At 37.1% G+C, this 24,195-nt stretch overlaps 1 protein-coding gene and 1 non-coding gene across 3 annotated transcripts in view; one reads left to right on the top strand and one right to left on the bottom strand.

Moving 5' to 3' along the window:
- LOC124170692 overlaps nucleotides 1-24,195 on the bottom strand; it is a 966,542-nt gene that overhangs the window by 773,491 nt on the left and 168,856 nt on the right. The gene's annotated exons all lie outside the window — the stretch shown is intronic.
- On the top strand, nucleotides 17,905-17,978 carry Trnat-agu. The gene has a single exon. It is a non-coding gene; the product is annotated as a tRNA-Thr (tRNA).

Raw genomic sequence — 24,195 nt, 5'->3', positions numbered from 1 at the left:
TCTCTGTGGTAATGGTGATATTTAAATATGCATTTTAATGTAAAACCAAGATACTAAAATTTAGCAGAAGAGAAGAGGTCAAGACTAGCAAAAAAAATAAGGAAACAAAACTGGAAGAGGTGAATGAATTCTGTTATTTGGGAAACAGAATAACAAGCTATGGAAGAATCAGGAAATAAATTATCAGCAGAATAACCAAGGTGGAGAGAGCGTTCTAACGAAATAAATATATACGTACAGAGGGAAATCTAAGCATAGATGTAAGGAGACAATTTATCAGAACTTATATTAGGTGTATTTGGAGTATTAGGAGAGTGGAGGATTTTAGAAGTAGCTCCTCCACGGAAAAGAGGAATGGACAATGATAGCTGCGGGGAAATCAAGGGTAGAGGCTTTCGAAATGTATTGCAACAGAAGAATGATGAGGAGCAAAAGGATCGACCGAGACCCGATCAAACCAAACCAATCTTAGGATTATTGGCCACTGATTATGCTTTCAATGCATAAACACGTCACCTACTCCATATAAAAATGTATTTGGTAATAGTGGAAAAAGTCATCATGAGTAAAAGTATGATGCATGCGGTAGGAACGTTGCCATGCGGATAGCAAAGGGAGTTTAAGAGCCGCGTCGGCAAGAGGGTTAAAGAGCGATACATTAAACAGCAAGCACGTGAGGAAGTAAAGAGAGAAGGAGAACAAAGAGGAGGAAACGGAGAGATCTGGGCCGTGGGAAGCTGATAATGACGACAACAGGAGAAAGGGGGAGGAAGATAAGCGCCCGGGGGAAAAAGGATGAGTAGGGAATAAGCGGGAGGTGGGAAGAGTAATACGAGAAGAGGGCAGAAGGAAAGAGATAGAGGGAGTGCGGAGGAATAGGAAAGGAACGGGGAAGAATAAGTCGTCGGCTCCGCTTTTTCGTCGACGGCAAGATAAGTAGACGAGTCCCGCTGGGAAAGAATCGACCAAAGACATTGAAGGATGAGGAAAGGAATTTGAGAGGATGAAGAAGAACGGATTGCATCGGGAGTGTGAGAGACCTCTCTATAGCAGCTAATTTCACATATCCGAATGTTAAGACAGTTTATTAAAAATTAATTCCATATTCGCGCATTCATTCATAGTACTCCATTCTAAAGGCTGATAAACTGTAACCCTCGATCTACATCCACATGCCACTCCGCAAGCCACCTCAACGGGCGTGTGGCGGGGGGTGTTAGGACACCAGCCGTTTACACATAAAAAGGATATGCTCAAACTGCATTTCGCTAAGCATTTATTAACGTCCTTTGTTGTTCTGAGGATAAATTTATTCTCATACCTGAGCATTTGGAAAAATGTCTCTCTTATTTTATTGCTTTTGTTGGACCTGGAAATATAGTGGAGTTCTCCATGTCACTAAGATACATTTCCTCGATTGCTCAAACAATTTAAGTCTAGAGTGTAGCCGGCGAGTATCTAGAGGATTGCAGCCTAATTCGTTTAACATCTGTGTAGCGCTTTATGTACGCCCGTAGCAGTTTTGGACGAATCGGGTAGCTTTCTTTTATATTTTATTAAGTCTGCCGACCGTAGATGCTATATGTTCGCTGAGTATTCAAGGTGTGACTGGACGAGTGCGAAGTCGAGTGCGAGTACATTAAACCAGTGATCCGGATTAATGCTGGTACGAAATGTCACGGTGGTGAAGTAAAAACAAGTGGTGAAGAGAGGCAAAAATACGAACATGACCATTCTGTTTGACATAGTTATCCATTCAAATTGTTTGGACAGTAGATATAAGTTTAAACCAAATGGACATACATTTTTCAGGGTTAATTTGCAGGAATAAGCTAACCGTTAACGCCTTTTTGATAAAGTTTAACATTTAATCTCTGTTGCTGTGAATAAAGGGAACCAAATCCGAATGAATATATGATAATTTCACAATATTTCATACAATCTGAGGCATAAGAAAAAACGTGCATTTAAGTTATTTTAATTGATTTGGTTTCGCATATTTATTTTAACACGCAGAGTTTGCAGATTCACGCAGGTGAAAGTGATGTGGTTACAGATGAACAGACCATGAAATTTAATAATATATTTTTATGCATATAAACCAATCCACCATGATTAGCAAACTGAAAAACAAGATAGAATAACTGCTGATTAGCAATAGTAAAGGGCTAGTAAAGCAAAGGGAATGGTTTGTCATATTTTCCTCCCGTCACCTCAAGCCCCACAGTCTTCCTTCCGTTCCCGCAGTACGGTACGCGTCACGGCCGTCGATCGCCTTAATGAGTTTTCTTTTTTAAAAGAAGCCACTTTCACATTATCCGCAAACCTTTTCCACCATTGTGTCCGTTCTCATAAGGCCCGACTTCATCCCATGGAGAAAATCCTCTCTTCCCTAAGCAGGATTAGCTGGCAAGTGGGAGACCTTTTTTTGTCGTCAACTGGAGACAATTTTTTCAAGCAATATTATTTTTACGAGAAGACCCAAAGCGAAAATGAAATCTTTATGAGCTTAGCGAAATTCAAAAGGGTTCTCGAGGAAGGAATAAAAAATCTTCTCTAATTATTGAAGGGATGGGAAAGCATATTATTTTTTAAATATAAATCCAAACCCCTCACACCCCTCATCATCTTTTTCTATTAAGTCCAAGTTATCAAATTTAAAAAGTATGATTTAGTTGGTTTAAAAGATATGAATAAATTCAAAGTACTGTATTTTTACGATTTCTGTCACACCTAAAATGGCATTAAAATTTAAAAAATGCATAGCAAGGTGAATTCATATGTAACCACATCAGTTTCACTTAAATTGCGTAAATAAAAACGTAAATTTGGAAATCCGTGCGTTAAAACTTACAAATTCAGTTATAATAACTTCCAAGCACGTTTTTTAAATGATTCAAATATAAAGATTGTAAAATTTGAATTTTTTCAGTCAGATTTAATTCTCTTCTTGTGCAGAAGCAGCAAGCAAATGTTATAACTTATCCAAAAACGCGTTAAGAGCTTGCTCACTGAAATGAGAAAAACTAATAAAGCCCTGCATTTTCTAATAATAACAATTGTTTATTCTTCAATCAAATAATGTACACAACTTCATAAACATCGAATATGAAAGATTTAGGCAGTTTTAAGGTTATTTCTGAGGTAAGGCTACCTTCAAAACCAGAAACATGCGTTACCCAGATAAAAAATTGTACAAAACATTATACGCACATGACATTATATAATACAGTCTCTAATGGACAGCAACATAATATAAAAATACCACTATGCGTATGGCAGATTATGTATAATAATCTTTAGTAAACAGAAGCAGTCAATTTTAATTCTTAAATCTGAAATAATCTAGAAGCATTATTGGTTTTCGTTATGAAACTTCCATTGATACTAACTTTTTGCGAATTGAAATTCGCTACTTGTAGTTAAATTTATATCGTATTAGTGATATAACATCTAGTTAAAATGGTTGGGCTCTAGGTACCCTGATAATAAGTCTATTTTCAGCTCGTGAAACGCTTTAATGAGCTTCATTCCGATCTCATTTCCTCTCATCTACGCCTCAGACCGCATATCCCGTCTCTAATATAACCTCCGTAATTGTGAACACCAAGAGGAAATCTGATTACGCTAGTATACAGCTTTCTTTATGGTAAAAATTTTCTTTTCCTTTTTATTCATAATTTGAAGAATGTCAAATTTTTCTTAATAGTTTTCTAAATAATATTCTTCCACATGCGGATTTGAAGCACATAAAATAATTTCTGAGCCTTTTCATTAGAATAAATTTTTCTTTATAGGATTATTGATGTGAATTTTATAGAAGTGCATTTTCGCGAGCAAGCGCCGGATGCAAGAGCAAGGCGGATTTTCGGTAAGAGAAAACTCAAATCAGTGAAGTGAACTCCAACACAAAATATTCACAAACAAAATTATTAGACACAAAATACTAATATGATAGTCATTTATGCATTCATCACATAATCAACATGATTCTTATACTACTTGTATTATTCATCTTAATAAGAGATTGAGTACTAAGAGCTGAAAAAATTGAGTATTGTAATGGATAAAGGGCAAATTCATTTCCATTTCAAATTTGCGCAAAGAGCATTCTATAAGCGTGAAGATGGAAAGTCTGAGAGGCTTTCTATTACCACAAGAATAGAGAAAAGTATTCTTTTAAAGAAAAGAGCTGTCTCGAGGCTTTGAAAGAAAAATGAACCTTGAAAAATGAAAACCTAGGGATTTTGCAAGAGAGTTATTTCGGTCTACCACTAATCATCCTGGAAAATACCTTCTTACCACAAAGAAAAACAACAGGCAAATATTTTTATTTTTTCTCGTCTTAAAATTCGAACTTGGACGAATAAAATTGCGAAAAATAAGTTGAAGAGAGAGTAGCAGAGTGAAGTAGAGAACGATACACCCTTTCATTTCAATGAGAATTTCAAAAATCTTTATGTACCATTTTTCAACATTTGCCCCGGCGTAAGTAGGCGAAAGTAGCGTTGTATTTTATTATTATATATTTTTCAATTTGTTCACTTTCAAGGCAGCTGATGGCGTGTTCTGATGATGCAAATGATGGTATGCAAAATTATACCATTCATCATGATTATGAGTTAATATATGTTGGGAAAATAAAAATGTATCTTTAAATAAAAATATTTATAATGCAATTCATTTACGCGATTTTTATTTATAATGTATTTATATGATATGCCCATAAATGAACATGGCCATTCATTAATATTTCTTTACATGGCAAGATGATGGCATGCCCAAATTTCATATTAATTCCACTGAATTCACTAATTTCGAAGAAAAATTCAATTGATTCAATAAAATGCTTGAGAGGCGTTAGAATGATAAAATTATAAGTCAAAAATTTTAACTCAAAATTTTGTTGTAAAATATTTGACAGTATGATCCTGGCAATATTAATACAATACTTGCATGTTCGACTGATCAAAAAATAAAATGAAATATGAAATAGAAATCTCATTTCTAATAAAGCCCATAAAGAAAATTAGCATGACAGTCTTAGCAGATAGTAAATCCTTCTGTTCTAATTCGTTTTTAATTATAAATCACCGTTTTATTTAGCATCACATTTACCGAGAATTCTTTACAACCTACGAGAAAAAATGAAGCGAAGATACTTCCTCAAAAAAAAGCAAAAGCCGCAGAGGCCTCCCTGAAAGAAAACTTATCTCGGTAAAATAATAGCATTGGGAATTTAATGAGAGAAATCTCAGTCCGTAAAAATATTTCATCACCACAATTGCAAAAAAATTATAATCGTTTGGTATAATATATTATTAATTTTACGAACTTTATAATTCTCTAAATCTTCATCCATGTTTTACATATGTTTTAACTAATTCCCTAAACGACATGAAGAGGTGGTCTCAGGACAATATTGGTAATGGTGGGTATGCGAGCATGGACGACTCCACCAATATTAATTTTTCAATGCGAATTTATAATTTTTCCAGGCTTATGCAGGTATGAGTCTTCATATAATGAAAGAAAAGTCAAAAGTTCTTCTCTTACCGAAAATTCCCTATGCACCAAGTGCCGCAGAGAAATTTGTTCACTAGATTAGTATGATATACAGATGGAATTGATTATGCCAGGAAAGGTAATTTTTCTCAGAGAAAAATAATGAAAGTCAAATCTCTAGAAGAGAAATTCAACTGGCTTTAAAAGCGTACGCACAAAATGCATGAATTCATGGTAATTTATTTATCATGATGATAGTGCATCCGGAAGTGCAATTTGATGCATCTTAATACCTTGAATAGCCACTTATTCGATCTCGTTAATTTAAATTAAACCCTGGCTGAAAAGTACACGATATATCAAGTGGCAACTCAGAAAACGTGTTTATGACGGTGTAATCCTCCTCTACATAACAATGGAAGTAAAACTGCAAACGAACATTACCAATTCAAGTCACATACTGAACAAGTTTGATTAGACCCCTCTTCAGACACAGGGCAAATTTCCATTCCTTAACCCATTCTGGAGACGCCTTCTCATCCAAGTGGGGTTTCATCGTGACTGCGTGAGTCAAATGACAAATTTCAACATTCCCTTGATGACGAATAAAAATAAGCAATTGTGCACCGGCTAAAATTTAGAGGAGCAATATGAGTGAGGATCGAATGAGAATTTATAATATCTCAAAACTTATTGATAAAATTAGGAGGGAACTAATCTGAGAGAACTGAAATAATATTAGCAATGTGAGGCACAAAAAATACCTTTGCCCGTAATCACGTAGATAACATCGAAAGAAATTCATGAAAATGAACCAGGAAGAGGAGGAAACTCAATAAAACCCAGAAGTTGCGCTTGCGTTTTTTTCAAATGGATCTTTTATCAATCTTTCTCATGGGGGGTGGAGTGAGTAAACCAGTGTACAAATAATCCTTAAACATGAGGTCGTTTTTTCCTCAAAAAAGCAGACAAATCCGGATATATACGGTATTTTTTCAACAAGAGACATATAAAAATGCCAATGGTCCAAGCAATAAAAAATTAGAGAGCACACACCCTTTTTCTTTCGACAAATGCATGAAAGGAAAATCCTGGCTCCACAACGGAAAGTATGTTTCACGTTTCTAGATTATCGAGAAGGCAAGCTTGAAGCAGGCCTTCTAAGCGAAAGTATAAAGGGGTGGAGGAAGGACTAGGGGGGAGGGCTAGGCCGGAAAATCGCCTGGGAGAGGCCGAAGAAATGGAGGTCAGAGGGCGAGGGCGGAAGCCCTTCTCCAATCCCACCCTATTCCTTCCCAACTCAACGACGAACCCGACCACTGTGCCCTACGTAGGACCAACCCTTAAAGCCCACCCACCCATGCACGGGGGAGGGCCTTACCACCACCACCACCACGTACCGTAGACCCGACTGCCCTTTCCTTACAAGGACGCCAGACCCTCCGTGCCATACCACCCTCCATACACCCCATCCAAAACCTAATCCCATCCTCACCAGACCCTTTTTTTCCTACTTTCCTCTTCCCTGACTCGCCAGAAACTCTCAGAGCCTTAATCCTCTCCTCCCTCCTTCACCATCATCTTCTCCGTCCTCGCAACCTAGGATGACCCCACTCCCACCGCGTCGACGCACGTCTGCAACCCATCCTCCTTCTTCAACCCCCTCGGGGAATCCGTCCAGCAGCGCCTCACCCTTTCCACCAAAAACTCTCTCTCTCTCTCTCTCTCTCTCTCCTCGCTCCAAACACTGAAAGCCCTCTAAAGGACCGTAGTGTGCTGTAACGAAAAAAAAAGACCGACGTGGCGCCACAGCTACACCGCCCAAAGTCTCTCTCTCTCTTCAATGAAGGAAGCGAAGTCCTATCTCCTCCGCTCGTCTGAGAAATCGGAACTTCCTCCTTCCCGACCTCCTCCTGCGACTACTCCTCGATGTTTTTTTACGCTCTCGGAGTCCTTTCCCTTCGGAGGTAAACGTTTGGGTGTTGCTCAGGAAGTGGGAATTCACTCAAATCGGGAGCAAATTACTCGCGGAATAATTGGATCATGGAGAGAGAGGGAGGGAGGTGGAAGGAGGATAGGGTGAGTGTGACGAAGGGAATGCTTAAAGAGTCGGGGTAGTCGGGGGTGGAGAAGCTGACGTGGACAATCAGGCAGCGAAGGCTTGCGCTAAGTTTTCACAAAGTTGACCAGCGCCGGCTTAAAGGCGATGGATGGAGAAGAGAGAAAGGAGAAAAAGCAGACCCATATAGAAGAGAGACTAATGAGCCTGACTTCCCTTGCTGTTCATTTAAGTTGATGTGACCTACCGATGCTTTAGAAGACTCGTAGAGAGATACGTGATATAAATTTTTTTTAGCTAAGGTGTATTCCTAGGCTCTTTGTTTATTAGTACAAATCCTATAAAAAAGATAAAAAGAGGTACTGTCCATGCTACGAAGCTAAAACTTTAATTACAGAAGAATGCATAGAAATTAAAAACTATTTTAGCATAAACTGTGCGTAGATGTTTTTATTTATTTTAACAGAGGATTAAAAATAAACTACTTATTTCATTTCTCACATTTTTTTGACAAATTAAGAATGATTTAATGCCTTTAAATTATCAAGACATGAAATACTACGGATGCTCACATTCCTTTATCTATATGGTAATCTATCTGGCTAGCCTTTTAATATTTCAAGGAGTTGGGTACTATCAAAGCTTGAGAGAATGGAGTAAGCATGGAGAAATCTCATAAAGTAAATTATGACTGACGGGAAAATAACTTACTAGACTACGGGTGAAATCTAAAATCAGATCAATCTAAAAAATAGCTGAATGCATATGAAAACCTTGTTATAAAGCGATAAAAATACTTTTTATGGTATTTTATTGCATAAAAAATAATTGCTGAAGTACACCCACTTATTGAAGAGAAAAAGAAAAGTAATATGGCTTGGCTTAAATTGAGTTCCTATTAAAAGTTTCACGACTAAAAATTGAACTGGATAATGGTATTTGGGTGAACAAAAACGACTCTATTCGGCAAACTTTAATTATGAAGATTTTTTAATGCTATTGAATCGGTGAAATTTCTTCCGAGGCACAATCGTAGAAAGATTTGTTTTGTTAAAGCGAAATTAATTATTCATTTCCGTCATTTGTGCTCATAATATTTCTTTTTCTTATGCACTTTGAAACTGGGAATCGCAGGCAAAGACTGATTATTTTACCCCTTCACGCATTAAAATAAGGATAAAAACTTCCATGCTCATAAATACGCATGAGATTTATGGTTATTGCTAGCAGCTTGTGGCAGAGCCTGAAATGGGCACATTCCATTTGAATTGTGGCCAAATGTATCTTGCCAATATTAAGATACTTATGCCCTGGATTCATTTTTTATTCATAAGCTAAAAATTCAACTAGAGCCATTACTTACTTTAATGCCAACCAAGAAGAGGAGTCCAAGTGAAAGATAACGTAATCCTCTCTTGAGAGGGCCGATAAAAAAAACAAAATTCCTGGACATTTTTTGCTTATAATATCCTAACGATGCTAGCTGGTGGTTCAATATACTTCTCACTCAATCCAGAAACTATCGCATCCTTGAATATATTACTTACATTTTTCGGAAGATAGTTTTTTTGTCCTCAATTATATTTTGAACGACCCATTGAGTTACTCATAAAATTCTGGTGATGAATAGCCTTTCTCTAACAATAACTCAGAAGACTCAATCCAGAAATTCGATAATTGGGACCTCAGGCTGAATCTCTAATGATAATTGCCAAGAAGAAAGTAATTACTAAGCTAAACATGATTGAACCGTCATGCGCATGATCATTCAGTGAAAATTATAACGTGTTATATTTTGCTCGCATGATTCAGAGAATGATCACGTGATCACACAGCATGATCATTCGCATGATCACTCACCGTGTATAGCGGCCTTTAGCTGTGAAATGGCTAAGGTCATCGAGTTTTCGAGGCGAATGGCTGGAGAAAGGGGCGACGCGACGGGCTATTTTTTCACAATTTTCCTGAGATAATGCTCTTATATGACTGTATGATTATTAAACCATTGCTTCCCAAAAAAAAGTTGTTTTTCACGAAATGGTTAGAATCAACCCCGTAACAACATATACTTTATTTATATTTATTTATAAACTTATAGTTAGTATTTTTATGCATGGTGATTCTTTCAGATAAAATTTTATCAGTTCTTTGAACTTGCACTTAATTTTAGGACATAAGGACCATTTTAGGTTTTCGACCCTGATTTCGGTGAAATTCGCCCTTTTAAACTTTAGCCACATTCAAACTCCATGAAACTCGACAGTTAAAATATATGGGTGAGTGACAACATTTTTACAACTTCGAGGCCAAAACTACGGAGGAATAAAAATTATTTTATGCTTGACACATCATCATTTCAGCCAATAAATGAGGAATACATAAAACCCACACCATTAGTAAAAATAAACCGTTTTTTTTTCTTCGGAGTGTGAAGTGCATAATAAAACTCCTTGTCTTCACAAGCGTCAAATGGGATGCATGGAGAAAGTCTTCCCGTTCGTATATTCCATTCCGCCAAAATGCCATCCTACAGATCTCTCGCTGAGACACTCACACACAGTCTACCCGTTGGGAGTTCGAGGGTTTGTCATTCCGGTCTCGGAAACGCGATATGCGCAGAATCACGTATCACTGGGGAAGGAGGGTGGGATAGCAGAGTAAGGACGAAAGAAATGGCTGCGAAGACTTTGGAGGCCCGTAGAAATTGGGGGAAAATAGGACCCTTTTTCCAAGGCACGCGTGAGAAGGAGATACAAGTAAGGAGCGCAAGAAGTGAGTATGAAGAGATCGATGTCGAGAGAAAACGAGAAGAGTAGCGAAAATAAAGAAGTATAGAGAGATAGGTGGCAATCATTTGAGGAAGGAATAACAACCAATGAGTCCACTCGAATCGGATAAGAATTGAACTGACGATTCCATAAAGTCAGTACTGAACCCGGACGGTAAACTTAAAATGAACTTTAAATTTACATTTATTAACCATTTTTGGAAAAGAGAAATTCGTTTTAATCTTACCCCGCAAGATTTAATTATATTTATTATATTATTATATTAAATGGTGGTCGAACTATGAAAAATTATTAAGGTGATTTTAAAAGGACATTGGGTCGAATAGTGTAGTAATATTTGAAATTTCATCGATAAGGATAACACTATATCAAGAAAATTAAGTCGCTCAACAATTTTACACAAATTTACATACAAATGTATAACAAAAATTACAGAAAAAAGATGACATGAGTATTTATTGAATAAAATTAGGGTGGATACGCACACATTTTCCGCAAAGGAAACTGAGTTCATGCATGCAGTAAAACACCCGTAAAGAGTTCCATCCAAACTTTTTCACTGAACGCACTCTCGCCTGTAAGTTCGTGTTCTTTTACCATGCGAGCAACCTCTTTGTTATACAAATTTGTCACATGAAATCGATTTTACAAGCTGCATTCCAAAAAAAAAATGAGATTAACACAAAGGATAGGTTCCAATCTCTCAAACCACATTATTCTTAGGCGGAACTTGAAGAAATTTCGAGGAAAACGGAGCAACGTAGCGTAAACTCCGAGTATCCAAAATATATGGATTTAGATGAGAAGACTCGTTGCTACGTGGTCAACCTCGTTGTTCTCCCTTCGTTGAGACTTGCCAATACGACGAATGGACGTGATAAGTACAAGAAATGAATAGAAGAAACTGCGTAGATGAGACTTTCGAGGGATATGCCTAACCCACAAGGCTCCAAGTACGCCTCGAGAGTATCCATCGCCAGTTCCTTTTCCTGGAAAACTAATCCGCTTCACATCCAAACGGAGAATCAATAATTACATTTTCGAAACAAAAGTGAAAGGAGCCCACATGAATCTTATTGGAGGTTGGGTAGATATTCATGAATTCAGCCTAGATGCCACGTGGATACAGATACAGGAAATGAAATTAGATTCTGATGCAGAAATTTATTGCGCCAAAAGTTGATCGTATAGCGGCAGAACAAATGATGCCGAAAATTGAATGAAGAATTTGATGTGGAGCACCAAGATAGAAAAAATTCAATGATAGAGTGCAATTGCATATTATGTACTATTAACTAGCATGGATAAAACTAAACACTGACGCAAATATGAAAATGAAGTTTAATTTTTGGTTGCCATGGTACTTATCTAAAAATCAAGTGAAGCGAATTATCACGCGCCAGCAAATTGATGAAAAGTTGTAAGTTCAGGCATAATCCCAAGGATGGTAGCATCGCACCATCATTTTAAGACTTTTGCCGATTCCTACTTAAACAGAGAATTCGCAATGCAAGTCAATTAAATACCCTGGAAGAATACGAAAATAGTGCATATTATACTTGATCGATTGAGCAATCAAATTTTTATTGCACTTAAGTGCTGGTACGATGCATTAGACTTTATAACCACTCAATTCAGAACACATCTCTCATATACGATAGATAGAAACATTAGATCCAAATAATTAATGAATAAAAGTTATTTTCCATTTTTCCTCAGTAACTATTTCCCTCATGGCAGCCTTGATAATGAAGCATTTGCGTAAATATGGGAACACCTGACAAATCTATTGATTCCTTCACACCATGACATCAAGCCAACCAGTTTTCCTATACTTACTTTATTATTATATTATTTACTTATTATACTATTTACATCTTAAAGGAGGCCTACGCGCTACCGATTAAAGGTAACATATAAAATTCATACTATCATTCAGATGTATTGTATGATTGAACCCCCCTCCCTATCCTAATGCCACGCTTTGTATCTATCTTTGACTTTCACGGGTGTTGGCCCTGCTGGTAGAGTGCTCGGCTTCTATTCAAAATTTTCGGGATTCAAATCTCGGTGAAGCTTTCGGAGGTGGCCCAAGAAAAGGACCAGCCCCTTACCGTGACTGAGGGAAAATTATCTTAATTATAGCTCCCTCTGGGTTTGGATCTGCTGTCAGCTCTCCCAACCGTATTCGATTTCAAGCATTGGGTACCTAAGAATATGTTTAGCGTCATTAAAACTCACCAATTTAATCAGTATCCAAGGAGTAATTTGGCTATTTAAAGATTAAATAAAACGATCCTCATTATGGAAAATAATTGAACCGTCGCATCGCTTCAGAAAATCAGATATTTTACTACTAATATAGCTCAACAGGGGGCCCCATGCAAAGGTTATAATTATGGGGACATATAAAACTTGCCTTTCTTATCTTCCCCATTCATTTAACTACCTCTCTTCCTTAAAGATGCCAGCGTCACAAACAGGCAGCTACACCCCCTATCAATCCATATACCCTCCTAAACACCCCCATCTCTCTCCACAACCCTAGAGCCTTCCGTTTCCACGCTCCAACCCTGCCAAAAAGTACCGCCTTCCACCGGGACCCATACCGACTGCGGTCGACCCCCGTTATTGGACCGTCGACGAGTCGGCGGATTCAGACCATCCGCACGACTCAGGTCGCCCGGAGTGCATAGGGAGGGGGAATGGGCAGGAGGATTGGATTCAGACTAATCCGCCTTTCCCCTCCGCATCTTTCTAACTCTCCCTCGTTCCTCGTCCCTCTAAACCCCCCCACCATGGAACGAAACCCGAAAGTCCCTTTATCCCACCTTCCTTCTGCATCTGAACCCATACGTTACTCCTCTCTCTCTACCTCTCTTTCTCCTCCACATCTCTCCTCTCCAACATTTCGGTCCTTCCTCTGCTAAATCCCGTCGCTACTTGTTTGCTTCTCCGACAGAATATCCCCCTAGGAAATCCCCCCTCTCTCTCTCTCTCTAACTATTCTCCATCCACAAGCCAGGTCCCACCAGAAGGTTTTTTCCTCCCTCTTCATAAGATTGGTTGGAAATCGACCAGGACCGACCCCTCCTTTATCTCAGTCACAGTCAGTTTCAGGGGCGGAAGAAAAAACTTTCCCCCGTTTGATCTTGATTTACCTGTCTAACCATATAAGCATATTCATCAAACTTTTTCGATAGATTTTTCATGTTACATCTCAGGAAGCTAATTGTAGTTCACTTGGATGGCATAAAAAATGAAAAAAATCAGGTATGTGTAGGAAAAAGTAACATCTTTAAGGAGATGAGATCGAATTTCAAGGAAGTAAGGATTATGGAGATCCACCCTTTTCCGAACAAAGCGATAGTTTTTTTATATTTTTACTTACTCTTAATTGATACAAAATGTGTATAATACGTTATTATAATTGTCATAGATCTAAATTTACATAGAAAAAATCTTAGCGCATAAAAAAGGCGATAAAGAAATTAAATTTACGATACGAATTATAAACTGACCTGAATTCATTCACAGGAGAGGGCGAACATTCCTTTCTGTAATGAAGGCCATATTGTTCCCACTCGTGGTAAATAAGTCGTCTTACCTTCAGGAAGAAAGAAAAAATTCAATTAAATCCTATTGAGAGATTTTTTTTCAAATATTTTTCACATGTGTAAAATCACTCAAGAATAATTTAGAAGTTTAGTAGAGTTTAAAACATATCTCATACTTAAGTTCATGATTAAGCCAGTGATGCCTTCTCTGAATATATTAACCTTGTTAACAGTAGCCATAAATCAGACTTACTCGTTTTTCTCATCAAAAACCATGGGACTCCTAATTTATTCATCAAAATAATGTTTCCCACTCACAACTTCCCTTTTTCTAAGGAGCATATAAACTTTAATGAGGCCTGTATGCCATAAAACATCATTACTCTGCCGCCGCAACGTAACTCCAAGAGTGTTACATCAATTCCAAGCAAAATGATATTCGAAATAATGGCGATATTAATTATTTAAGAGTAAATTCTGCCTTAATCACCACCATGCAAGAGTAATGGCCGAATTTGAATTAAAGGGCACAGGTATCAAATGGAAATGATGTGGCGGAAAAAAATAATCTATCATACACAAAGAATAATTTAATTATGAACTGAAGGTTGCACTCCATGCAAGGAAGAAAATAAAGTCATTTTCCGCCTTCGTTATCCATGAATCACCATAATGCATGAAAAATGAAGCGATAACAGTGGAACAACAGAAAAAAATTTCAATAGCTTCAGCTCACATGAGAAGTAATAAAGAATTAATAAGAGTTCATTTTCCGGCAACATTGAACAAGTCATTAAATAAAATGTCCATTGGAGATAACTTAAGCCTAGCACACAGTCAAGGTACCAGGTGCTTTATAATGCTTTTCCAATTTGACCCGGCATAATATAAGCGTTTAACATTATTAACATTTAGCGTTAAAAATATGAATAATTCATTCAGAATACCTTTAATTCGCGAACAACAAAATTTGCTTAAAAAGATGTTTTCATCGACTCTGATTGGGTATCCAGCACCAGAGCACGAAAATAAGGACCCAAATTTAGCTTAAAAAATATTAAATTTGTAAGCAGCAATAAAAATCCTTGATTTTTTCTCATTGCGTGACAAATATAATAAATCCCAAAATTTTTCTCTGATAACTATTCCATCAAAAATATGTTCATGGATATCAAATCGATAGGTTTACCCTGATTTAACGTTGTAAAAGCAATCAAAAAAATAAAATATAAATTGTAGAATTTGAAAAAATTGTACTTGTAATTATCTGTTTAATTTAAATCCCTTCATAAATGTTCTTCAAATGATTTTGGCAAAGATTTTTCTTCAAATGATTTTTCATCTCTATCGTGGAGTACCTACTTTAACAAAAAAATAAATAGGGGATGGAGATAGTAACAGAAAAATTCATCAGGATTAGTTTAGTTTCTTTATAGCGGTATTTAAAAAAACATATATCAAAGTATCATGCCGATGATACGAATATTACTGTATTAACAGGTATTACTCATTTAAAGAAAAATCAATTGAACATGTTTATTTGCAGCACTGAAAAAGTATTAGTTTTTGAGAATTGAGTTTAAACAGTAGTCATGTATTGCGATTTAAATAGATTGTAGAGAAGAATATATCTCTATGAAGATCAATGATAATAGAAGCCCTTACCTTTGCCCCTAAGAATTATTAAGAGCACAAAAAATATAAAAGTCTGCTACTATCTCCTGTAACTACCACAGCAGATAAAAAATCGGAAACAAAAACCTTCTTGACCAGAATGAAAAGAAAAAGGAAAGGAAAATGGCATGACACTTTTATCAGTTGTACCATATAAACCACCATTGACCGATCCCTAAGGCAATTCAGATGGTAATTATGAGCGTCTAAACGAAACCCTACGATATAATTGAAATTTATTGTCAACAATTTTGGAGATATTTCTGGATTAAAATGCTCACTTTCTTTTAAGTACAGAAAATAAAGATAAAGGTACTTATATAAACATAGAAAATGATGCGTGATAATTCAAGATTTGAGGGCTAAATGATGTTCGAGATAACTCCCTTTAATTTAGAATTATCTCAAACATTTAAGAACTTATTTTACGTCAGAAAATTTTAAGAATTATTCGTAATCATCTCTAATGTGAGAACATTGAGCTCGCAAACATACGCACACATCATATTAGCATAGCCAAATCACTGAAGACGCGCGCGGCTAATTTCTCCGGCCGCGACCAGAAGCTGTGCATTTCGCATGCAGTTAAGCGCAGCACACGCCTCATCCGTCTGGGTTTGCCCTGCCGTGCGATTAACCGATCCTGGGAGGGTGCGGGATGGTGGGGGGCAATGGATGAATGGCCGATTGCTCTGTTTGGATTCCCGCCACGCCCCTTGATCCCTTCCGCCCTCCGCACCCGCGGAATTTGCGCTCCGGGGCCCGAGGAGCGAAGCATCTCCACCCTGCACCCACGCACCGTCTCCACACACACGAGCGGCTAAGCACGACCGCCACGATCAAAATTCACCCCCAACACAGCATGCAAACTATTCCCGACCGCTGACTGAACCCCTATCTCCAGTCAGGCAACTCCTCCTTCGAAAGCTACTCCTCACGTTCCTCTGCCCGTGGGCCTTAGCCAATGGAAAGCGAACCGACATTGAAGGCCTCCGGTGATGTTTCCTTTAACCCACCCCCAGCCTCAGTTGACTTTCGCTTCACCCACACAGAACCGACTTAATGCTCGTTTCTTGGTCATACATACAAAATTAGAACATGTTCTATTTTGCTTGCATGATCCTGTTAATGATCACGTGATCATTCAGCATGATAATTCGCATTATCATTCGCCGTGTATAGCGGCCCTTACATGGGGTGTCACGGCCAAAGACCAATTCATTGACCTGCCTCGTATTCCAATTTTCCCTTGCAGTTTCACGGTTACTTCTAAAATTTCTCTGATTAGTGATAACCCTGTAGGTTGAATCTCTGTTTAATTAGACTATGATTAATACTCCATAGCTTCTAAGGCGTTTTATAAAAATGTCTCATTCCATGACTACCCTACAGGGTTTACTTGTCAGTTTAGCTTTAAAGTTTCAATTCCGATCCAATTTTTTCCTAAGTTTATTCATGGTGACGAAAATTAAAGGGAGAAATCTGAACTTTTTCCGTGTTTTTCACTGATGTAATCTCAATTAGTTCAGGAAGATAATGCATATCACTCTATGCTAGTGCCTTAGGCTATCGAAGGGGTAACCGACGATGCGGCGCATAAGAATTTAGTGGAGTGTCCCTAAGCACACCCCTGCCTTAATTGTGGATTTTAGATTCATGCATGTCACTTCACACACATTTCACATGAACACTTTCTAGGGAATGAAGGAATTGCATCTCATTCGTTGCTCTCTAGAAGTTAAGTAGAATTTGATTACCGCGCTTGTGCAAAATTTCTTCGAGCAATGGCTTTTAACGAAGCAACAGGGTGAGCTAACTTGATTTCAATCTATTCATCTCGAGCGCACAGGATCAAATCTTAGCTGCAGATATTTTTAAGTGGAATCGAAACCACTATTTCTGTGTCGTACAGAGAGGAATTATTATATTTCCTTCTAATAATGCAGAGCTCCGTTCTTCAGAGCGATCGTCAATCTGCGTTGCTGGTGTCGAAAATTGGTTAAATGGTAGAGTATTACATAATATTCAAATATAGATAAACGATTAATAAAAACACTAATTGAGTAAAACCAAATACAATGAAAACATTAGCTACATAGGATAAAAACACAGATTCAACAGTAATTAATCAACAAATTTTGGCGATGCTGCTGATTTTATACCCCCCTCTCTATTTCACCCGTAACGGGTTTATGGGTGTGTAAGTCACCTACACCTAATTTAAAAATAACTCAAGTACTGGCTATTTTATGTGGAATTTCTTTGGATACTTTGCTAGCCTCATGAACCTTCTATAGATTTTCGAAGCTTCACTATATACGGCGCCGTGGCTTAGTTGGTTAAAGTGCCTGTCTAGTAAACAGGAGATCGTGAGTTCGAATCTCACCGGTGCCTACGGCTTTTTTTGTTACAACCTCTTTTACTCAAATTATTTTTTATTACCTTTGAAGACACAACCACCGCCCATTTTACAACTTCTTTTTCAATGCTAGAAGTATGTCTCGTTAAGTGGTATGGTAATTATGGTCATGTTAATCCTTTCTTTCATTGACACACATTGGTAAGTCTTTGACACACTTCATTCATTACAGCATTTTCGATTATTGTTTTCCTAAAGTCCTATCGTAATGAGAGATATTTCATGTGTTTACCAATTCACAAATATACTTCGTTAATGCGATCAGCCATGTTGAAATACTTTCAGAAGAAAGCCGTAAATTTTTTTATACTTACACTGCTGACAATAAATTTTTAACCACTCCGTTACTATTTCATGCATTCGAGGCGTGATAACAACATTTCATGAAAATATTAAGAAATTTATAAGTTATTTCAAGTCGGGAAGATAACCTAAACATTAAGAGGCAAGGTACCCTCAATAAAACTTATAATCAAAATAAACGTGGTAATGAAACTCTGACCTGATCAAATATTAGGTTCTATTTGGCAAAATAGGCAATATTTTATAAACACAAACAGCTTCACATTATTTGAAAAATTACCTAAAATCTAAAGTAACTCCGTTAGTAAAAAGGAAATTGGGAGAAAATAAAAAAAATAATTTCCAATAGTAATCATGCAACAAGGACACAAGTCCCAGACTTATTCTTTGAGAAAACAACGCTAGTGCTTGGAGCAAATGGGTGTAATCTTACACTGGCAGTCTATTCACAACCCCGAGAGAAAAGCGAGAATGCAAGAGAGCTTCCAATCTAAGGGTGAAGATTGCTGGGGTACTATTGCTAGACGATCCTTGACCTCATCGCACCATGAGACAGCCTTATTTCCCTGTGAGCGATGGAGAGAGCATTGCTGAATATATGTAGAGGTAGCGCCAGACGTAGAGGTTTCGTAGCCATGGGCAACACATCCAGACTGCCATCTGACACTCGGGTGAGATTGATTTGCATATTTTTTTATGGCTGAGAGGAAAATATTCGTTTTTTGCGAAAATATGAACACGCACAGATTAGATATTAATTATCCTTTAAACCAATTGATGTTTTATTTTATTTCCACTATCGTCCATTTTATGAGCATCTTGAAAAAAAATTCTGAGCATAATTAATACATACAGCATTGAAAACCTTATTACCATCAACATGAATTTAGCATATGCTAAACACATCATATAAATACCGTGCCTACAGTTAAAGCTTTTCAAAAAGTAAACTTCCGCCACTAATATTTTAAACATTTTCAAAAGGCATTTAATATTATTCTGAACGTAACGTGCATACATTAACGTAATACTGCATTTCTTTCATAATAAAAGGATATATTAGAATGAAATGCATACTTGAGGTAAAAAAGGGTTGAAATAAAACTATTACTTCAAACACACGGAATTACATTAGAGCTGATGAAAATAAACGCTTTCTCCCCACCACTTCCCGCGATCTCGGCGCCGATTTTAGAGAAATAGGGTCACCTTTTATTTTATTACATACGCATTTTTAGGAATTGATAACAATACCAGTTCAATAAAGTCGGACACTCGAGAGGGTTGTCACTCTAAACTAAGTATTAAACTTTCTTTGCCCATGTATTCATATTTTTACACGTACAGTATCAATCACCCAGCTCATCTGCACATTTCATTGTTTAACTTAATACATTTCCTTCAATATCATAGATGAGTAAAACCCTATAACATCTTTATTTCAGTCCATCGAATACTGCATATGAATTATTTGCATAGGTAAGTATCATTTTTGATTGCAGAGATGTGAAATCATAGCGCTTCTTAGTCGAGTAGAGCTCCTTAAACCTTCGTATAGAATATATCCACCACAGATCGTTTCCTATCGATTATCATATTCGATGCACCAAATGCCACAGAAACTAAAGCCCCATAGACAGAACCTTATTTAGCGTGAATCTACTTAGTAAGACCCTAACCAATATCGTCTTAAACGATCATAGCGGTCCTTCTGCAGTTACAATGAAGTTTTTTTTAAGGAGAAAAGAAGCTTTTTCTCAACTAATATACATGATTAGCCGATATAAACTGCTCTATTGTGAACCAGTAGATGCCCTTTTGAGTCCTCACATAAAAAAGCACGTCACGTTGCGTGCTAAGCGGATTTAAATGAACCTTAACGCCTTTTGAAAGTTACCAGCGGCACTAGAACAAAGCTGTGTTCTAGATGTAAAAAGGGCGTAGGAGATAAAATGTGCATAAAGATTGAGAGATAATATCCCTGCACACAATACGAGAAATTTCTTTCTCTAGTCACTCACCATGCATTAATTTCACCCGCATTGTTTTATGGAGCAAAATAAAATGAGCAGGTTGGGAATCGCACTTGGAAGTAGATTCTCGTTTTTTATGTTGCATATCGCTTTTTCTATCCCCCTCCGGCTGGTCATACTCTTCGTCACTACTTTTCTAGCGATTAAATTCGCTCCATTTCCTTCCATTATCTGACGCCAGCACGCCCATTTGTTCTCTTCCATCTCAATGATAAGTAAAGCCATCGATCTCTTTCCATGTCACTTGTCAGCAATCGTCCTAAACAAAAATCTGCATTGAAGAATATTTATCATCGAGGTAATAGGGTAGTTTCCTTCATCAAAGAAAACGAAAGGCATTGATTGCGATTCGTTACCCACCATCAGTGTATTCATAATACACAAATTATTTGGTTTTTGAAATACCGGTTTAGACGAATGGCAAGGGTCAAATTTTATCCTCATTTGAAAAAGGCCAGACTGGCGCCCATGCGATTCCACTCCGCGTGACGTCACAGGGACCTAGTTTCTACACGAGAGGATAGGAGTTATACATCGTCTGAGGTTACCAATGCATGCATGAGGCACAGAGCTCAGGGAAACATGTCTTAATAATCACCTATTAAAACTGGCTAAGGTCGGAAAGTTTTCTTCGTTTGATAAGGTATTAATAAACCTTTTTTAAGCCAAGCGCTACCATTCAGCAAGGTACTCAGCTATCCGCTAGCATCCTGCGTCCTATCAGCGCTCAGAGTATCGATCAAGGTCACTTCACAAGGAGAGAGGGGGAACCAGAAATGCGTCGCACGGACTTTCCTACTTACGCGTCGCGTTTTTGCGCGCTTGAAATTTTTCACTTTTCATTTAATCGCGAAAAATAGATATTGTCATTTAAAAATCTAAAAGCGCGAAATACGTACTCCAGGAGTAATAATCTTTCGATTTAGGCAATAAAAAAATAATAGGAAACCACCCTATTCTCAAAAGTAATGGAATGTTTTTTTTACTAAAAATTTATTCCTAGCAGGGAAAAAATCTGTATAAAACCTATAACCAGGCTCCGTTTTAGTCAGTCAACGATATAAAAAATCAAAAATATTTTGAAGCCGTTTGAAAACTTTTTCATGAAATTAAATAAGTCCAGTAGAAAATTGGCGACAGTGGCAAACCAACAATGAACTTATACTGGTAGGAATGCATTTCAAAGAGTAAGCATCATTTATCCACTCATAGATATTTCAATATACACTTTCATTCTCTGGTATCTAATACTCCTCAGCAGAAAGGCATAACTTACATCCAGAATGAACATTTAATCCTTCTTTCAATTTTATAGCACGTTTTAAATTATCAATTTGATTAAAGTCCCAAATTTGACCCTTAATTGCTCGTACTCATTGAACAAGAAAACTTATTAAAATTTATGAGATAAGCTTTTACGTGTCTTTCAACGAAAATTATTTTATTTTCTCTCGGAAGTAATACAATTTTGTTTCTTTTAATTAGTAATTTATTATAAGCCTCAGTATATCTACAGGTGGCATTGTTAGCTGGTCCTAAAAATTAAAATACCTTATCAGTTACTGAAAAATCTATAAGATACGCTCCGAATTTAAAAAAATTTATTCCTAGCATTTTTTAAAAATTCGGAGCGTATCTTCTGAATTTTTTAAATGAATTTTTTAAATGAATTTTATGTTGTATCTTATGAAATTTTGTGTTTTTATCATAATACCCGTAAGACACGAAAATAACCTGTAATTCGGGATACAAAAGGTCATTTGAGATAAAACTATACTTTGGATTGGGTCTACCTTTAATTGCTCGCCAAGTAATAGTTGTACCTTACGCCTAGTTTTGTGGAATAATTTCTATGAAGAGATCGACAATTGGAGTCTCGCGTGGGTTCTAGCCCTTCATGTTACAAATATCGCTTTTTTCTTCCCCACTACTCGCATTTGTTCCACGTTACGACTCTTTCAGCAAACTCACGCGTTCAATTTCCTTCCAGTTACTGCCTTTAACACGCGCATTATATTTCCTTTAGTGCCATTGAGATGAAACGCTATGATTACTTCTTTTCTGCCTCACAATGGCTGTAATCCCGCTTTTGCAGCAATTATCGCTCGAGTCTTTATAACCCTCCTCCTCTACATCTCTCTTTCTAATTGGAAAAGGCCATTAGGCCATACTGCGATATACTTCAGTTCGACCATTTTCCCTGTTCCGTTTCTAGATTCAATAGAATCCTGTAGGGCTAGGGATACCCTTCATACTATTTCTTTCTCTAACGTCATTAATTCTGCTATCCTTTAGATCTTCAAATCCACACTAAAGACCAGTTTCTACCGATTGATAATCAAAATGAAGCTTTATGCGAGACAAGGAGTCTTTTTCACCCTTTAAAGTTCAAATAACCATCCTTGCACTCAATTTTGACGCATTGTGCTGGATAAAAAATCATTAATTTTTCACACGCGATTGTATTGGGTAAAAGTCGACGTTGGCCAAAGTCTTAAATTATTTTGGGTTGCTTCGCATTCTATTTATTGAAATGTGACTTTATGGTTCAATTTTAGACCTTTCCAAAACTTTCTTCGGATAGTGACTTGCAAAGATAAAGACCGTTTGTTAGGAATATGTCTCATATCAAATTTCCACAATTTCATTGATTGCAAGCGGCGTAGAATTCGAATAAGGTGGCTTCAGGCACCGTTTACTCTTGAAGAGCAAAAAATGCAAATAATTTTAATAATAATTTCTCACTATATAGAAATCAGGATTAGTGATTAAAAAACTCGTGAAAATCTGTCATTTTTTTAGCAATTCATTAAGAATTTACGAGATTTACGTCCCTCAATCTCAAAATGAAAGCTATTAATCAATCTATCTACGTAACTACCATTTTGAACTTGGTAAAATATTGGTTCAAGAGACAAAAAAGATCATTAAAAATGCCGACATGCGAAATAGGGAATAAAGTAGCGCTAAATACGTATTATCTGGGGAATGAATAACGTTGCTTTCTTTAACAGCTTAAAGAGAGAATTTTGCATTCCCAACAGGTCAATGATAAAGTTCAAGTTCATCATTAACGAACGTTCCAAAGCGAATTTTTGGGCTCAAATTTTACCACAATAAAAAAATCTAAAGTGGTGCTAAAAGAGATACGTCCTTAACACTCTATAGATTTCTTTCATCCCCACAATGGAGCGAGAAAGAAGCAGCACGCTCCAAGACTACGGGAGCTGAAGTTGGACCTATCGCGATATTCAGTGTTCCTCCCTCGTGGTTGAGATGCCATCCACCTGTGTGTCCCATTCAAAGCATTTCACCCGTGACCTCTTTCCATCACCACCACTTCTTCCATCCCCCATTCAATCCCATCTTCATCTCCTTATCATTCTTCATCAACCCACCACCGTGGCTGCTTATATTCTACTGATTACACTTCATGTTTCATTTCGATTCCCAGGCCCTTTAGATCCATCTGCGAATTTTGTCTAAACCTGACCCGAACAATTTTGAGGTGAGGATTGAAGGGCCACAAAATATAACTATTACTAAAAAAATGACTATCAGTCCAAGACAGCCTTCACAAATTCTGAAACTTTCGGGGAAGTTTGATCTTGATGAAAAATTCTTAAAAGCTCGGAATTATGCTATTAAAGAGCATACTTAAAATAAAATTTGGTATCATAAAAAATGTTTCAACATCTACAAATATTCAAATAATCTATTCTCGCAGCTGCACAATCGTTATGATTCATTATTTCCTTCCTACCTAATAAGGATGTTTTGATGAATTTTTTCTCCCCCCGCAAGTGAAGTGAAAAGTCTTCTCATTATTAAAGCTGTTATACAGATCTTCCGCGCG

The sequence above is a fragment of the Ischnura elegans genome, chromosome 1 (genome assembly GCF_921293095.1).
Source record: "Ischnura elegans chromosome 1, ioIscEleg1.1, whole genome shotgun sequence".
Classification (NCBI taxonomy): Eukaryota; Metazoa; Arthropoda; class Insecta; order Odonata; family Coenagrionidae; genus Ischnura; species Ischnura elegans.
The sequence above is the reverse complement of the archived record's forward strand: the minus strand, read 5'-3'. Positions and strand labels throughout refer to the sequence as shown.